The sequence below is a fragment of the Lygodium microphyllum genome, chromosome 20 (genome assembly GCF_053477565.2).
Source record: "Lygodium microphyllum isolate KBCC chromosome 20, Lygodium_microphyllum_v1.1.10, whole genome shotgun sequence".
Taxonomy (NCBI): Eukaryota; Viridiplantae; Streptophyta; class Polypodiopsida; order Schizaeales; family Lygodiaceae; genus Lygodium; species Lygodium microphyllum.
The window spans coordinates 117,876,336-117,894,007 of NC_141154.1; positions in this window are offsets into that span (position 1 = coordinate 117,876,336).

Sequence of the window (17,672 nt, forward strand, 5' to 3'; positions counted from 1 at the left end):
GAGTGCACAAGGTGTATCTTCGTTGCGTGGTGCCTGATGAGGTACCATTCATTTTAAAGGAATGCCATGATTTATCATATAGGGGTAATTTTGCTAGATGGCTCATCGCCCAGAAAGCTTTATGTATTGGCTATTGGTGGCCGATGGTTTTCCAAGATGCTTTTGCACATGTTAAGCATTGTGATATCTAATAGATATACAATGCTAGGAAAAATCGTAAGAGGTCGCTACATCCCGGGAAGTATAAATTTTCCAAGGGTTAATTGGTCCTCTATTATAATGTCCATTGTGAGCTATTTCTAGGCATGTTAGAACCCAAGTGGGATAGCCCTTATAATATTGTTCGTATAGAAAAGAATGGCTCTATAGCTCTCTTAGCGGATTTGCAAGGGATAGAGTTTAAAACTAAAGTAAACTATAATAAATTGAAGTCCTATTATGTAAGGATTCAACTTAAACTTGTAGAGGGTACTAAGACTATTGGGTGGGCAAAGTCATTCCTTATCTTGATCATCTATATTAGAGTAGTGTTTCCACAAAGGCAAAGTGATCGGCTGAAGTAAGGGTTGTCACACTACTAAGTGGTAAGATGGATCTTTCACGTGGGACATTCGAGTCTATTTCCATCATTGTCATTGGGTTTTTACTAGCTTCCCCATTGAGTTTAATGAGGAAGGAGGGATTATACCTATCTTACATCCCCTCTTTAGGTTAGACTTTGACTATCACAAGTACGAGAAAGTTGATTATTATGGCATGCCACATCAATAAAGCCTTAGTTTATACATTATATTTTGATGGAGCTTCTTCAGGACGTGCTAACCATGCGAGTGTAGGGGTTGTCATAAAATATCCTTATCGTCAAATGATTTTGAAAATGGGAGTATATTTAGGCATTGCTTTTACTAATAACATAGCTGAATACAAGACTTTGCTTATTGGGCTAAATTTAGCTAGACATGGTGGTATTTATCAGTTATTGAGGTGAAAGACGACTCTCAGTTAGTGATCAACCAATTGAATGGGAACTATAGTGTGAGAGATCCCATTCTAAGGATGTACCATCATGTAGCCTTGGACATCCTTGAGATCTTTGAGGTAGTGACTTGCTAGTTGATTTTCTATCAATGGAATTACTTTGCAGACTCCTTGGCTAATTACGCATTTGTTGAAGATATATTTCTCAACTATGGTCATGAGGGGCTTTTACAATTGCCTCTCGATATCATCCCATGGCTACTATGGGAGTTGTTTTTGCTAATGTGTCTTGTTTTGGTTGCCAATGGGTGGCTAGTATGGGCTATGAGCCAAGTAGTGCTCAACCATCTTCCTGTTCTTTCATGAACGCATTGGATCATTCAATAGTATATTCGTCGGACTTCCCTTTCCATTTATGCAAAGGTTTTAGCTAACAATTTGATGCATTTAGTATATGGCCTAAGCAGCCCATCCCCTTGGTCTAGTTTTGTTCTTCAAAAGGGTTATGTGGTGACCAAGGGTTTGCTTTCAGTAACATGTTATTGAATTATGTGCTTTACGGTTGATTTCTTTAGTCCAAGAGAGACATTTATTTTGTAGTGAAATATTACATTTTGTAAGGCCAAAAGAGCAATTTTTAAAATACAGGAATGATTTGTCTTGTTAGGCCAAGAGGGCCATGTGTCTATTTGGTGCGAGTGCATTTGATGGTTCTTTGTTTTAGTGTTGCACTAGACAGATTTGGAGGAGTACCAGGAGGAAGCCACTTGTTGCATGGAAGCTTTTTATAGCTAGTCTAGGTGATATCTTTTCTTTCCAATTTATTTTCCCTTATGTAGAATGTGTTATGTGTATTTCAGAGATTTTTTTTCCCTTGTGTGTCAGTGATCGGCAATGAAGGCATGAAGCCATAAGATTAGGTTAGGTATGTTTGGGGAGATTTTGAGCAGCTGTTTGTCTCTTGTGAAGACATTGTCGGGCATATAAATAGTTGTTTTAGAGGGTAGTTCTCCTAGTGACCTTATCCTTCTAGCCTACTAGGAAGCTAGTACTAGGAATCCCTATTAGTTGTGAGGCAGCTAGGGAAGGCTACTAAACAAAAGAAAAATTATATAAATAGATTTTAAATATATATAATACAAAGGTGTGTAAAAAGGGATTTTGAACCTTGCAGTAAGAAAAATAAATAAAGAAAAATTTTAAAGAGTTGATATTAATCACCTTGCAAAGGCTAGTAGGTTCTTGGGAACGAGTGACCTGGGGCCGATGCCTTGTCTTCCTGGGGGTGGCATTTTGTTGAAAAGAAAATAAGGATGGTTGGAGTGAAAATAAAAGAAAAATCATGCCGCCACGTAAGAGCTTGGTAGGTTCTTGGATATTGAGACTGAGAGTTTGGTTATAGTTTTCCTTGTGATGGGCTAGGTCTGATGTCGTGTTCTCCTTGGGTCACAATATGCTCATCTCTCTCCTTTTTACACATACGAGTACGAAATGATAAAGAATAGAGACTGAGATAAATGGTTAAAAAATAATAAATGAGAAAGGCTATAGGAGTACTCACCTAGTAGGAGTTTTAGTCTAGTTATCCTAGGTTAGTAGGTGGGTCCAGACCACCACTTAGGATGACCCCTTTGATATTTCTTTTAGTCGGTTTGTGTTGGAGTAGTTGGCTAGCAACTAGCTTTTGACTTCTTTGTCAGATTATGCTTGGCATGTCCCTCGTGGAATTCATGCCTTGATTTTATTAGAGTAGGGTGAGAGCTCTATTGTGCTATGTTGTGTATTTTATTTGAAATAGCTTGATACTTTTTATGTTTTATGTGTGTGTAGATTAGTTATGGATTCAACGAGTTGATTTGCCCTATCCCTTTGGTCAGAGCTAATTTTAAGATGAAATTTAAAGTACAAAAGTTGCTCGAGAGCTGTAAATGTGGCGGTTTTGGAAAAAAATGTGTCAATTCATAGGAGTTGGAGTTTTTTTAGATTCATTATGATCGGAGTTTGTTTGACCTCCCATTTAATGGCTGCAAGGTTTGGTATTATAAAGTAGGTACCTGATCTAGAAGTCGAAAAGCAAGTAATGGAGGCCAAAGTAATAGTTTTCAATGCCAAGAAGTTACCTATCTAGTTGGATTGGGAATTTGAGGTCCTTTGCCTCTACATTTAGCCCAAAAACACTTTTTGCCGATAGTGCGAACATGAAGGAGATTGAATCAGATAATTGGCAAGTTAGTGGTTAATGAAGCTTAGAAGCTTCAAACTTAGCAAAAACTCAACAAATGGAGAGAGGGGGGAGGGACACATTTTTTTTAACCATTGCATTTTTAATCAAAAAATGAGATTTAACACCCCTCCTAATCATGTGTCCTCTTGATAGTGAGATCTCTGATTTTGATTCTTCATTTTTGCATAGAGACAGTAAAGGAAATGATGCATTCTATTAAAAGTTTATATTTTAGTCTTTGTCTCTTCTCTTTCTCTCTCACCATAAGTGTTGTTCGTATGGGCTGAGAGGATGACAAGGGGGAATGGGTATCAGATTGTGGCAAGATGCAAGGAATGGAGTAAGGAAGCATGAAGGTAGTGTTAGCGGTTGTGTGATGGTGTCACCTACTTTGTTTTTTCAAAATATGATGCATCACATGTGAGGGATTTACTGTAAGTGCAGATTTATTACATATTATGTAGTATCCATTGTGTTTATTATGAAACATCGTTGAAAATGCTTGATTTATGTTTGTTAATGTTTGAAATCATAAAAAAACTCAATCACTTAAAAAAATTTATATAAAAAAGATTAAAATCACCAAAATCGGTGTGCGAGACAATGCAAAAATAGTGATTTTGTTGGGTTTTGAGGATTTAATGTTATTCACATGAAATAACAATTAATATGTTGGACCATACTAGTCACTAGTCACATAAATAAAAAATCAAGAAAATATAGTAATTTATATTTAAATAAATAAAAAAACATAAAAATAGTCTTTTTAAAAGAAAAAAAAATTAATACATTGAAAAGTATAAAAAATTAAGAGTGTAAATGTGGATATATAATGAAGGTAGGGCAAAAAGATTTACATTAGACTACCTTCATTTATGTATGAAAAGTGTATTTTTTTGCTTATTTATATAAAAAATGATGATAAAATCCTTTTACACCTATGGATGAAAGCAAAACCTAAGTAGTAAGGGAAAAAGAGTTGAAAAGAGATAAGATTTGAATAAGTTCTAATTTCATTGCATATTATGGTATATAAGCCTTGGTTTATTTAATTTTAAAGAGGAATAATAGCATGGGGGGTTAGCTCAGTAGTATTGTCCCTTTGTAACATAGCATAACAGAAATCATGGAAAGAATCTTTTTGCAACACAACTGGTTGATTTGTAGTTAAAATTGTTTGAGCACAATGAATCATATATGTTGCATTTGCATTTAAGTATAGTATCAAAAGAAAACTCCTAGATACATAGCACTTGTATACCTAGTTGTGACCAATGTTGAGTGTATGAGGTTCCTTTGTTGTAGGGTAGCAAGGTTATCTTTGGGAGACATTATGTGAAGTGGAAATATTTTTGTGTGTAAGAGCTCGTGGCTAGAGCCTTAGAGCCAATGTCAAGCCCATTTTTAGTTGCGACATGATACCAAGAATAGGAGAGAAATAACTAAAGGGATTGAAGGCAATAAAATAGAGAAGGAATATATATATATATATATATATCTCACTCACTCACTCACTCTCTCTCTCTCTTTCACACACACACACACACACACACACTCTCTCTCTCTCTCTCTCTCTCTCTCTCTATCTCTCTCTCTCTCAAAATAAATCAATAAGACAAGGTAGGTGAGAAGATATTGAAGAGGATAAGAGTAGGTGAAGATGATAAAAATAGACAAGAAGTAGGTGGATAGGATAAAATGGGATCAATAGAATGCGGATAAGGTGCATGTGGATATGGTTAGTTGACCTTGACACACAAAGAAATTTATTTGGATTACATGCAAGAAATGAATCTAAGGATTAATTGAGTAGAGAAAAGCCGGAAGCTAATAACCTAGGCCCTTAGGAGCGTGGTGTACTTTGATACCATGTGGTGAAAGTGATGGTAAGAGAAAGAGAGAGAGATAATGAGACAATGAGATGGAGAATGAATTACACATTTGTATTTCTTACTTTCATTGCAATAGCTGAGAGAGAGAGAGAGAGAGAGAGAGAGAGAGAGAGAGAGAGAGAGAGAGAGAGAGAGAGAGAGAGAGAGAGAGAGAGAGAGAGAGAGAGAGAGAGAGAGAGAGAGAGAGAGAGAGAGAGAGAGCACATGCGCACGCGCACGCGCACACACACACACACACACACACACACACACACACACACACACATACACACACACACAAAAGAAAGTTGTGGATATGGTAGGTTCTCTTATTGAGGTATCTCCACATGTTCTAGATATATCTTATCTAGTTCTCCTAAATATCTAGATATTTTCTTCCTAGATATTCTTTAAGTACATGTTCATATGAGTACATATCATCATTCTAACATTATTAAGAAGAGGAGTGAGAGGTGAGAGAAAGAAGTATAGAAGAGAGACAAAAGAGGAGAGAGAAAGACTAGAAAGATAGGAGAGAAGAGAAAGAAGTCACAGAAGCTTTGAACAAGAAGGTGAGATGAGAGATAGTAATTGTATTATTTCCAAAAGTGAAAAATTATGTCTCACACATTTTATACATGTTTTAGTGTGACAAGGTATTATTAATAATCTCTCTCTAAACTAATATGTCTTCCTAGCTTCTTACAACTAGTTTTTCTTGTGAAGGAGTAATTTTTGCATGTGGCTATGCATTAGTAGTTGCAGGCTCAAGTGCCTTCTTCTTTGGAGATCAACCATGGCTTTGATTGAGAAAAATATGGATGGCTAAGATGTTTGATATAGCCAAATCAACGAGCTCTATTATAATACTTTTTCACTACTTTTACAATGCTTTAACACTACTTTGATAATGCTTAAATAATACTTTTAATAGTGCTTTCAGAGTATTTTTAACAATTCTTGAACAACGATTTTACAATGCTTGGATAGTGCTTTTACTGTGCTTAAAATAACTCTCCAGTACTAAAAAAATACTCTATGCATAGTTGAAATTTTATTAAAGAGTGGTAGTAAAATGTATTGAGATGAGAGCAAGGATCTAGTAAAAGTCTTGTCATTGATGGGACATGAGATTTTGAAGTAGGAAATAGGGCTAGAGGGTGAGAAAACAAAGCATGATAGTAAACCGGCAACATGATAGTAGAAAGAATGAATTTGACCATAGCATATTTGTCTATATTTATATTTATATGGAAAAATAGGGGCTAGAGACCTTCTTCTTCTCGTGCTTTCATTTGATCTAGTAAGGTGAGGAGAGTAGCCTAATATAGTTGCAAAAGATGATGAAGGATAGATCTAAGTAATTTGAAAAATCTATTACAAAGTGGTCTTAATAAAATCTAGAGTGAATAGAAAACACATGCTTGATATAACTACTGAACTATTTAATTTAGAACATAAGGGTAGGTATGGCTTCCAAGTACAAGTGATGGTCTAATCTCTTGGTCTAATCCCCAAACCCAAAACTAATAGTAAGTAACTTAATCAAATATGATATAATGATAGGTATAATCTTGAGATTGTGGGATACACTCATCACTACTCAATAGTATATCTCTATGGTGTCTATTGTCTAATATCACTCTTGCGGTCTAAGATATCTCTACAGTGTCTAGTGTCTACTATCACTCTCATAGTCTAGGATAGAACTAGACTATGCTAGGATTGCATTGGGACTACTTAGAACAGCTGATATAATTTCTCCTACGAGTGAATATCAAGTAATCATTTGGTAGATGGATGCTCCATTAAGTGTAGAATAACTTTTCTTTACATTCTAGTATGAGATAATGGCTCTAACTCTAGACACTCAATGCCCTATATAGGGAGGTAGATACAATCTTGACCTTGACAATCAACCAATTTTATGATTGTGTAGAATGATCTAGAGATAAAATCTTTGAATAGTCAAGTTGTAATACATTAGATGAAAGTTTTATCTTTTTACTCTTCCAAAAGTTAATGGCTAGATTTAGAGATACCCATTTTATAGAAAAACTTTTTGTAAAGCGGTAACCAAAATTTTCCCTTTGATTGAAGAAGATTTTTCCACTTTCCATGATCAGATGCTATGTATTATCAAAAGTGCACTCATAGGTCAAGCGTATAGACTTAGCTACATGCTTTTACATCATAATATCATCCCCCAAAAGTATTATTCTTACCTTAGTGAAGATATGGTGTGAGCTTGCATACATTGACATCGCTCAAGTTCAACATCATTACTGAAAGCAATTTAAAAATAAAAAATGATCAAAGAATATATAAGTAATGGTCAAAAGACTTTGATGCCTTCGATTGTGAGGCTTTACTTCTCAAATTCCTTCCCTTGAGGGAAGCTCCATCATGCCAAGTCTTGCTTTATGTTTGTAGAAGAGCTTTGTGCCTAGAGCTTTAGTAAAGAAGATATAGGCCACATGCTCCTTAGTATTGAAACAATGATGCAATGCTATATCACCATGATGTACTTTTTGCCTGATAAAGTGTTCTCTAACTTCAATATATTTGGTTCTTTGATGCATGATTGGATCCTTTGCTAAAGATTCAATTGAGATGTCATCATAAAGGATAGGAGTGGGATCAAAGGATCCATAGAACCAAAGTTCTTGCAGGCATCTCTTCAATCATATAACTTCACAAGCTGTTATAGTTTAAGACCTTATATTCAATCTCTATAGATGAGAGGCTGACTATATTTTGCCAAGAAACAAGAGATTTCTCCATTTCTAAAGGAAGAAAGAATTTCCATCTATACTTTTTCTATCAACCAAATCATATGTATAATTAGAGTCACTAAATCCATGTAGATTCAACTTGTCATGTGCATATAAAATACCCCAATGTTGAGTACCTTTCAAGTACCATTTTTCCTACTGCCCAATGAGACATTCTTGGACTCATAAGTGAATTGATTACATAACAAATATTGAGTCTTATGATAGTCAAATAGATGAGGGAACCAAGAAGCATTTTTTTCATCCTTAGTTAGCTTGAGGGTTGATTCCATGGGTAGAAATACCAAATCTTTCAAGAATGGACTAAAGATATTTCTACTAAGAAATGAGAATGTCTCATGAATTTATCTTGCAAATTGAATATTGAGGATATAATACAAGTATCCAAGGTCTTTCATTTCAAACTCATGAGAGAGTTTGGATTTTACAATCTCCACTAACGCATAATTTCTTCATGTTAAAATGTGATCATCCACATAAAGCAAAACAAGTGCAATATCATTACCCTTAATCTTTAATAAAAGTATGGTCAACATTAATCTTTTGAAATCCTTGACATTTTAGATTGTCATATATTCTTTAATAGAGAGTATGGTCAACATTACTCTTTTGAAATCATTGGCATTTTTGATGATCATATATTCTTTGATCCCAAGGACTTGGAGCTTGCTTCAATCTATACAAGCTCTTTTTTAGCATCAATCTATACATCAGTTTGCCATAAATTCCATTTGTGAAGAGCAATCAAAGAGAGTAACTATTGAATGGAGCTCGTCTTGGCTATAGATGCATAAGTCTCTTCATAATCAATACCATGTTGTCAAGCCAAATACTCTAGATTGGCTTTATGTCTATTAATTTATACTTTCCTATTAAATTTGAGCTTGTAGATCCATTTATATCTTGTGACTTTCCTTTTGGGGTGGGAGTTGACATTAATCCCAAGTATCATTCATATGCAATGTAGACATTTTTTAATCCATAGTATCCTTTCATTTCTTTTTACTATATACATTATATGCTGTAGATTCATCATGATATAAAATTGAGGTGAGAAGGGTAAGATTGCATTGCTCAAAGTCTAAATTTTTATTTCTTTGACATGTTAGTCTTTGGGGTGTCATTCTTCTCTACCTTGTAGATCTTCTTAAGGATGCTTGATGCTCTTCATATTCTTCCTCCAATTCTTCAATAATGTCTTCTTCCATGGTTGTTGGTACTTGAACTTTCATAGTTGTGGAAGAGCATGTGTTCAAATCTAAGGATTGAGCTAATTTCTAGTTTGCATGATCAAGTATTATATCCCTTGATGCAAAAGATTTCTTTTGATCGAATCATAAAGCTTGTAAGATTTAATCATATCATTATTTTCTAGACTTTTCATTAAGTTTCTTCTTTTTCTCATCACAAGAACACGAGCAAAAGCTAAGCATCTAATTACTTTTAGATGAGATACTTGAGGCTTGGATCCATAGAAGGATTCATATGGTGTAGTGCCTTTGGATACTTTAGTAGGTGACTAGTTCATCAAGTAGCAAGCAGTATTGATTGCATCAACCGAACATCAATTGGCAAGTTGCTTATCTTTTAGCATGCATCTTGCTGTCTCAAATAGGGTCCTATTCTTTCTCTTTGCAATACCATTTTTTTGCGGTGTATAGATGCAAGTAATGTGCCTTCTTATCCCATGTTTCAAGAATTATTGACTGAAATCTTTAGATAAGAACTATCTTCCATTATCTACCTAGAATAGCTTGATTATTTTACTTATTATAGTCTCAACCATATATGAAAGTGCTTGATTACGTCAAACACTTTAGCCTTGGATTTCACTAAAATTACCCAAGTAAATCTAGAAAAATCATTAGTAAAACTAGCATACTATGTATGTCCACCTATGAAGGTATATGGGTTGATTCACATACATCAGCATGAATGAGATCAATGACTCCATTTGACAAATTTTCACTTCTTGAGAATATCATTCTTGCTTGCTTTTCAATGCAACATGCTTCACACTCTTTGCCAATCCTTTGTAGTAGCGACGATATGCTCAAAATCATGCCTTGAGACTTCAATATACACATGCTTCATAACTTCAAGTGTCCATAAATTTTATACATAGTTATTTAAAAGAAAGAGAGACTATTCTTTCATCTTGTATGGCTGAAAATATTGAAGGCGATCCATCAATGTTAAAGATTTTTCCATGATTTTTTCTTTTGGTTATTACTTTATAGTGATCTTTTATCTCTTTAGTGAGGTATTTTTGGCATTCAGAATCCATTTTGAATCCTTTTTCTATCATAGCGCCACAACTGAGAGTAAGTTTTTGGTCAATGAGGGTACTAAGAGAACATATCCAAGTGTCTTTTTCAGCCCTATGTTCAACTGGATAGGGACATTTATTTTACCTCCAACAACATTAGGAGTATATTTGCAATACACATATTACCATTGTGAGTAGAATCCAATTTAGAGAAATATCCAACATGAGAAGTCATGTGGGAGCTTACGCCACTACCAATCTACCATAGTTCTTCTTTGATTCCAAAGTCCATACTATTGTCTCATGCAGTCTCCTCACAATAGAGAGTAAAGAGTTAACTTGAGAGTAGCATTGAGAGCTTCCTTCTCCATAAAAAAAGTTGGGTGATTTTACCTTCCAATCAACTTTCTGCTTCCTAAAATTCTTCTTAAAATTACCATATTTTAAAAAATAATGACATTGAGTTGAGTTATGAGCACTACTATCCCAAGAACTTTTAATACTATTTCATAGCTTTTACATTGCTTTAATACTAATATAATAGTGCTTTTAGTAGTGCTTGAATAGTGATTTTACAATGCTTGGACAACACTTTTATAGTGTTTGGGTAGTGCTTGAAAGCACTTCTAAAAATACTTTATGCGTAGTTGACTGCTTAGTAAAGAGTGATAGAAAAATGTATTGAGATGAGAGTAAGGCACTAATGCAAGTCTTGATCAAATCTAGGGTGGATAGAGAGCGCAAGCTTGATAATAGTACTAAACTATTTATTTAGAACAAAAGGGAAGCTATGGCTACCAAGTATAAGTGATGGGCTAATCCCCAAACCCAAAACTAGTAGTAAGGAGATCAATTAGCTCTAACGTAATGATATATACAATGTTGAAATTGTGGGTCTATACATAGCACTACTCAATAATACACCTCTATGGTGTCGATTGTCTACCAATATTCTCACAGTTCGGGTAGAACTGTGAGAATTGGACTATGATGGGACTACACTAGAACTACTCATAGCGGTTTATATAACTTTCTCTTATGAGTGAATCTTAAGTAACCATTTGGAAGATGGATGCTTCATTAAGTGGAGAACAACTCTTCTCCAACATGAGATAATGGATGTAACTCTAGATATTCAACTCCCCAAGTTAGTAGGTAGGTGCATTCCTGAAGTTTTCTTATTTGGTGATTAGTTAATTTTGTGGATGTATAAAGAGATCTAGAGATTGGATTTGGAAAATCCCAATGTCGAAGTTATAGTACAAAAAAAGATTAATATAGCATTTTTTTACACCTCCAAAACTTAATAGCTAGATTTGGGGATATCAACTATATGAAACTTCTTCCTACAAAAGTGGTAAGCAAAAATTTCCCCTTGATTAAAGGAGACTTTCTACTATCCATGCCCATGTATTGGTGTACCACCAAAAGTGCCCTCAAGGGTCAAATTTATGACCTTAGATATATATTTTTACATCATGACTTCATCCTTGACCTTTGATAAACCAAGAGCATTGTTTACACCTTAGTAAAGAGATTGTGTGAGCTTGCATACTTTAACATCGATTTAGCTATTCATCAACACATCTAATTGAAAGCCCTTGGTCTGGTCTTCCTTCTTGATGGGATCCTTTGACTTTTAGCTTGAGTGGAATTGGAGGCTAATACATAATTGTTGGAAACTTTGAATTCATATTATGAAATAGGAGGATTTCTATAGAGTGGTTCTCTATTTTCTTTTGATACCTTGAATGACTCTTTAAGTACCACCTTGTTGTCCTTATAGGACTTTCTATATGACTTTGAGATTGATTTATTTCCTTTCCATTTAGAAGTGACAAGGTCACCTTTATTGAAACTATTTTGATGCTTGGTAAGCTTAAGTGTATGCAATGTGCTTTGTCATCAACATTGCAATTAGTTGTATGCTTGAAAGTTCCTATAAGCAAAAATTCATTTCCCACACCTCTCATATTGGAACTATGTAGAGTATGATAAGCTTTGAGTTTTAATGTTCATAAGAATTTTTGTATTTTCCTAGGAGGAAATATGGGGACCCGCTGTATGGTGTTTAATAACTATATTTTTGTGATGAAAGTTTGGGTTCTTGGATATTAATCCATGCATCATAAGTCAAAATATTGAAATTTTCTATGAGAACATCTATGACGTACTCTCTTTTAGGATTGAGTTTGACCCTAAGAAATGCATGTGATATTAGCTCTTCAATATGAGGGTCAATGTTTGTGGCCTTGATGTTAGATTGTGTAGATCTAAATGGGATACTACTAGATGCATTGCATGTAGGACAATCATGATACATTTGAGTGATGCCAGATTCAATGAATTTTAGGTCAGGATTTGTGTGTTAATATGCAATTTTAATGGGTTTGATCTCACCTTGTATAATGCATTGAGACTTTGATTAGGGTGCATGGAAGTGCGAGTGAGGTGTGCTAAGGTCTAGGTCATTATTATCCACTTATCCTAACCAAAAACTCAATAAAAGCATGGGTGGGACCAAAGCCCAAGAGATAGGATTGCTAGCAAGCCTATACTCCTAATGCCATTGTGAGCTAAGGCACCAACTACAACACCTTTACAACATCCTTGGTTTCCTCCCTCATAGATGCTAAGGTAAATGACCTCAAATTGTCTTAGCAAGGTACATCTTCTAGGTGTTAAGACTCTGGAGATTAGTGTGCATTTCTATTTTATGCGAAAGCCATTTCAGGCTAGCCCTTTGGTATTTTGGCACTTGCTTATAATAGCTACATGGCTAGTCATTATTTGTGGCATAATTTTTGCCTATTTATTGGTAGTCCCCTCCTCCTCAAGTATCATATCATCATACGATTCCATCGACATGATTGCTTCTAGATATAGAGAGGGAGGATGGTGCATAATGATGTTGCCTTATTGCCCATGCCATTGTATTGTTCTTGAGCCTTGGTACATGGCTTTCATTTCTCAAGTCTATTATCTTTGAGTTCTTGTTCTTATTGTTCCTGCATTCTATATTAACAATGTCTCTTTGCTTTTATTGCTCCGCACTTTTCTAACATGGTATCAAAGCATGTACCTCTTGGTTTTGGTGGTCCATGTTGGCTTTGTATTGTCCCTTTCAAGTTCAATCATGCTTTGATTGCTCCAATAGCTTGCATTTGTTTATGATCTCACCCAAGCAAGTTCAGGTGAAAATGCAGAGTGACATGTGATATTTTTGTACAAAATGCAACATAATTTCTACCACAATTTTTGTTGCTCATCCTTGTATTTTATTCTTATAGCCTACATTGTGATTCAATTGCAACTTTTTTTGTCTATTTGTCACGTGCCCACCTATCAACTCTCCAAGCATGTTTTAGCGGTCCATCGAGAAATGAATCTAAGCATCATCCCCTGGCACTCCTAGGGAATGTTCCGGGGTTTGTTGCCTAGGGTTTCCTGAGTCCACCTCGCAACAGAAACATTCACAGCCGAACCTACCAGGACAACCTGAAATCTGAGTTCCTAGGTCCAAGGTCTCCTAATATCATTCTAGCGTCGGGTTTTGGATATCCTACTTTACGCAAAGATGCCTAATCCGAAGTAGATCCATACCGCACTTGGTTCAAAGAGAATGGGAAAGGAGAGGGATGCACCGCTCAACCTCTCTGCCCATAGGGCATAGTCCCATTCTGGTCCCCTAAAATGGCATGAATTGGGTCCTGACTTAACAATACCTAAAGTCAAATGGCGATAAATCCTTGTGAGAAGCCTCCCAGTTCTCTAGGACCACCCTGCCGTAGGACAGACCCATCGGGGATTTCGTCCACCTGCTTCCCTTGATAGCTTTAGTTTTCTAATTAGGTCATACCACATTTATGTGCGACATTTAAAATCAGCTTCATTAATTAAGACTTTTAGGGCACAGGGTTCATTCATGTAATTTACAGTACAGACACGAAAACAAAACACGCAATCCTTTTGTGAAACAAGTTTCTTAACTTATCTTCAAGTTAACCTTTGTCTCCTGCCCATACAGGAGAATTATGTATCCCTTCTGTCCAACAGAAGTATCCGGTCCAAATCAAATGGCACCAAAACTTCCATCCTTTATCTAGAATAGGATCTTCCAATGCCCTAGACATTGGGCTCACGGCAGTCTACAATTCCGTTCTAGTCTAGGCCAGGGGTGTCCAGAGCTCCATTGACCCCAAGTGACCTAGGAGTGAGACCTAACTTCCGTGGTTGGCCTTATCACCACTCGACCTTGGACCCATGAATCGAGCAGTGCCCTCTCAGGGTAATCCGCAGTGGGATCTTGGAGATGACCCACCTGTGCAAAATAGCCTTAATTAATCCAATTAATAATCAAGCATAATCAAGGTAATCAGCCCTAATATCATCTTCTAGGAAAACATTCCTTTATTCCCATGACAACTTGTCATTATAGACATCTGCCATGCATTTGCCATCAACACAAGCCTTGGAACATTTATCCAAATCCAAAATGCAACAATTAGTTTGAATTTTTTTTTTTAATGGTGTTGTTCAATCAACCAACAAAACTAATTGTATTTTTTCCAAACACTACAATAATGGATGCGATAATAATTCCATCGCATATTCGCTCTCTCCCTTGGGATCAAAGAGTGATTCTATGCAAAATTCACTTAATAGTTGTATGCACAATTTCTAATGTTATTCTTTTTACAATTATGCTATTCATAATCCCTGACCGATTGCTCTATCAACGAATAAGCCATACGGAACTAAGTGCAATTAACCTCCCTTGATACATGCATTTTGCAAACTCGATCTTTTGAATATGTGAGAAGAGGCTTATCCCTTCCCATGACCTATTCTTGTAAATCATAGCATGGGCCTAATGTATCTCACGTGAGAATCAAAGCAAGCAGTTATCAATTTAGAAATACATTACTTATGACCGGAATCGCAGTTGGATTGATAGTGATGCCTTCGCCCGAGGCTTTGTTGCTGGTTGTAGGATTGCCATCCGCACGCGACATTCTTCGCTTGGAGGCCATCGTCCGCAAGTAGACTCAAGAGATTAAGAAGACGGAATAGATTCAAGATAGGAGAGCGTAAGAGAACATGGCTAAGTCGAGGATCGAGATAGAGAGAATTGAGCTAACTCTCTCCCTTGCAGCCCCTCGGGGTAACTATTCTCTCTCTCTCTCTCTTTCTCTCTCTCTCTCTCTCTCACAATCTCTTGGAGGGGTATCCTTCTCTCTACCTCTCTCTCACAGCCTTCTCGGGGTCTTCTTATGCTCCCTTGTGCCTCCCCATGCCTCATATTTATAACGAATTGGAGAAGAGGGGATGAGACTGAAAACAAGAGTTCTTGGTGGAGGGACTCTTGGAAAACTCAGTAATCTGATGCTTAACTCATAAATCTCATGGTTCCATTGGCTCTAAAAGGGGAGGTAAAACCCCAAGACGCTTGGTTGGAAAGCTTTCAGATCACTCCTTTCTCTCCCTATTCAAAGTGCTGTTTACTACTTGTAGACTGCGATCGCGGTGCGCACGATTGTGCCACTCACTCTCTTTATCATTTTTTCTTTTTATAAAATCTCCAAAACTAACTAAAACATCACTTGTCTTTTATTTTAAATGACATCGAGTTCTAGAAATCTCCATCCCTTTTTAAGCTAATATCTAAAATATCTAGAATATGCTAGTTTTGCCCAAAATCTAATATTTTTGGATCATCCAAACTATACACATTAATATTAGTGATTAATATGGCTCATAAGTCTTGTTCATGTTGTAACTTCCGTGAAGGGTGGCTACGGACCTTGTCAATTCGAGAAAAATATCGCATTTAAGACTTTGTGTTTAAATATACATATATATATATATATTTAATTAAATAAAAATTATTAGCTATTAACGTTAGTTAGTTTTAACCTTAGTTAGTCTTTAGTTAGTAATCTTACTAACCTATTAATTGACTTAGTAACTTTTGAACTAACCAACTAACTTTTATTGCGTGGAAATATTACATCCTCCTTCCCTTAGAGAAATCGAGATGTCCGAATCTCGAGAGAAGTCGGGGGTATCATTTTGGAACATGTGGGTTATGGGCCCACCACACTTTCGTTGCGCTATTTTGATCACCCATATGCATACAGTCTTTTGAAATAACAACCTATTGTATTTGATATATGTGATTCTTGAGTACAAGAGAAAATTATTGTAATTACATCTCATAAATATCTTCTGAGATTTTCCTAAGTATCTGGTATATATTCTAGATCACTAGAGCTTATACAATTTCATTCTTTATAAGTTCAAGTTCTCTTCAAGTCTTGTTGGGAAAATTGACATAGTTATGTCCAATGTTGTGACACTCAGAGCATTGGTGTTGTGGGAGCTTTCGCTCAATCGCCAAGACCCACGGACCGCTTATTGTTTCAAGCGTTCCAAGCCGAGCACTAATGGCTACCTCTCACATAGCCAACACGTCATCCATATCTACGGGTGTAGTGAGCTTACCTCCATGCCGATTGAGTTACCTCCTCTTCCGCGCACTCCGGTAGCTCCATGATCCAAGTGTAAGCTTCAAGTAAGCTCCATCCTCAAGCTCCACGCTCCAAGCTCCATAGCCGCGAGCAAGACAAGAGAAGAGAAGAGAAGAAGAAGAAGAGAGGAGAAGATGGAGAGCTTCTCCTCCTCGGTCCCTTGCCCTCACACACTCACTCCCTCACACTCTCACACTCCCACTCTCAAGCACAAGCTCAAGCAAGCAAGAAGAAGAGGAAGAAGAAGAAGAAGAGGAGAGCCACTTTTGGCTACACATAAGAATGAGCTTCTCATTCACTTTTCAACTTTATATACAAAACCCTAAATCCCTTTTGGGCGGTCATCCCCTTATCCCCTTTTTTACATGGCTGGCCGTGGCCTAGGCCCTTTTTCCCATTGTCCTCCTATCGTTCTAGCTTCCTTCCTACCGCCTCTACATTTACAAATTGCACGGTTGAGAGCTCGGCGCTTCTTAAATTAAATTATGATGCGCTTGTGCTCTTTTACAAAAGTATTGACTTGCGCTTTTCCTTGTGCGCCTTTTTTCCTTATTTAGGACTTTTCTGCGCTTCTTGTATTCCCAGATTTTTCTTAGCACGCCTTCATCTTTCGTTCCACTTTGCCTTGGCCTTTGTCTTCTGCTTTAGCTTTTCCAGATTTTCCACCTTGTTCGTTTGACAGTTAACGGTTAACATTACCCCCCTCCTAGATGAGTGCCAGTCCCATAGCACTCACTGTCGTAGGTAGCAGGCTTTGGTATGCACTGAAGACGTGGGTGGAAGGGACATCGACGGTTGCCGTGGAGGAGTGTTGGTGGTGGCATAGAGGAAGGTCATTGGGGGCACGTTGGTGGCCTAGGTGGCTAGTGGTAGGGTTGTTGGAGTTGGTGGTAGGGCTGTTCTTTGTTGAGGATTGCACTGATGGCCAACACAAGTTGGTTTGTTGGGGATTCTGCACATGATGATTCTTGGCGGGCTTGCAGGATGATAAAGGATAAGAATTCA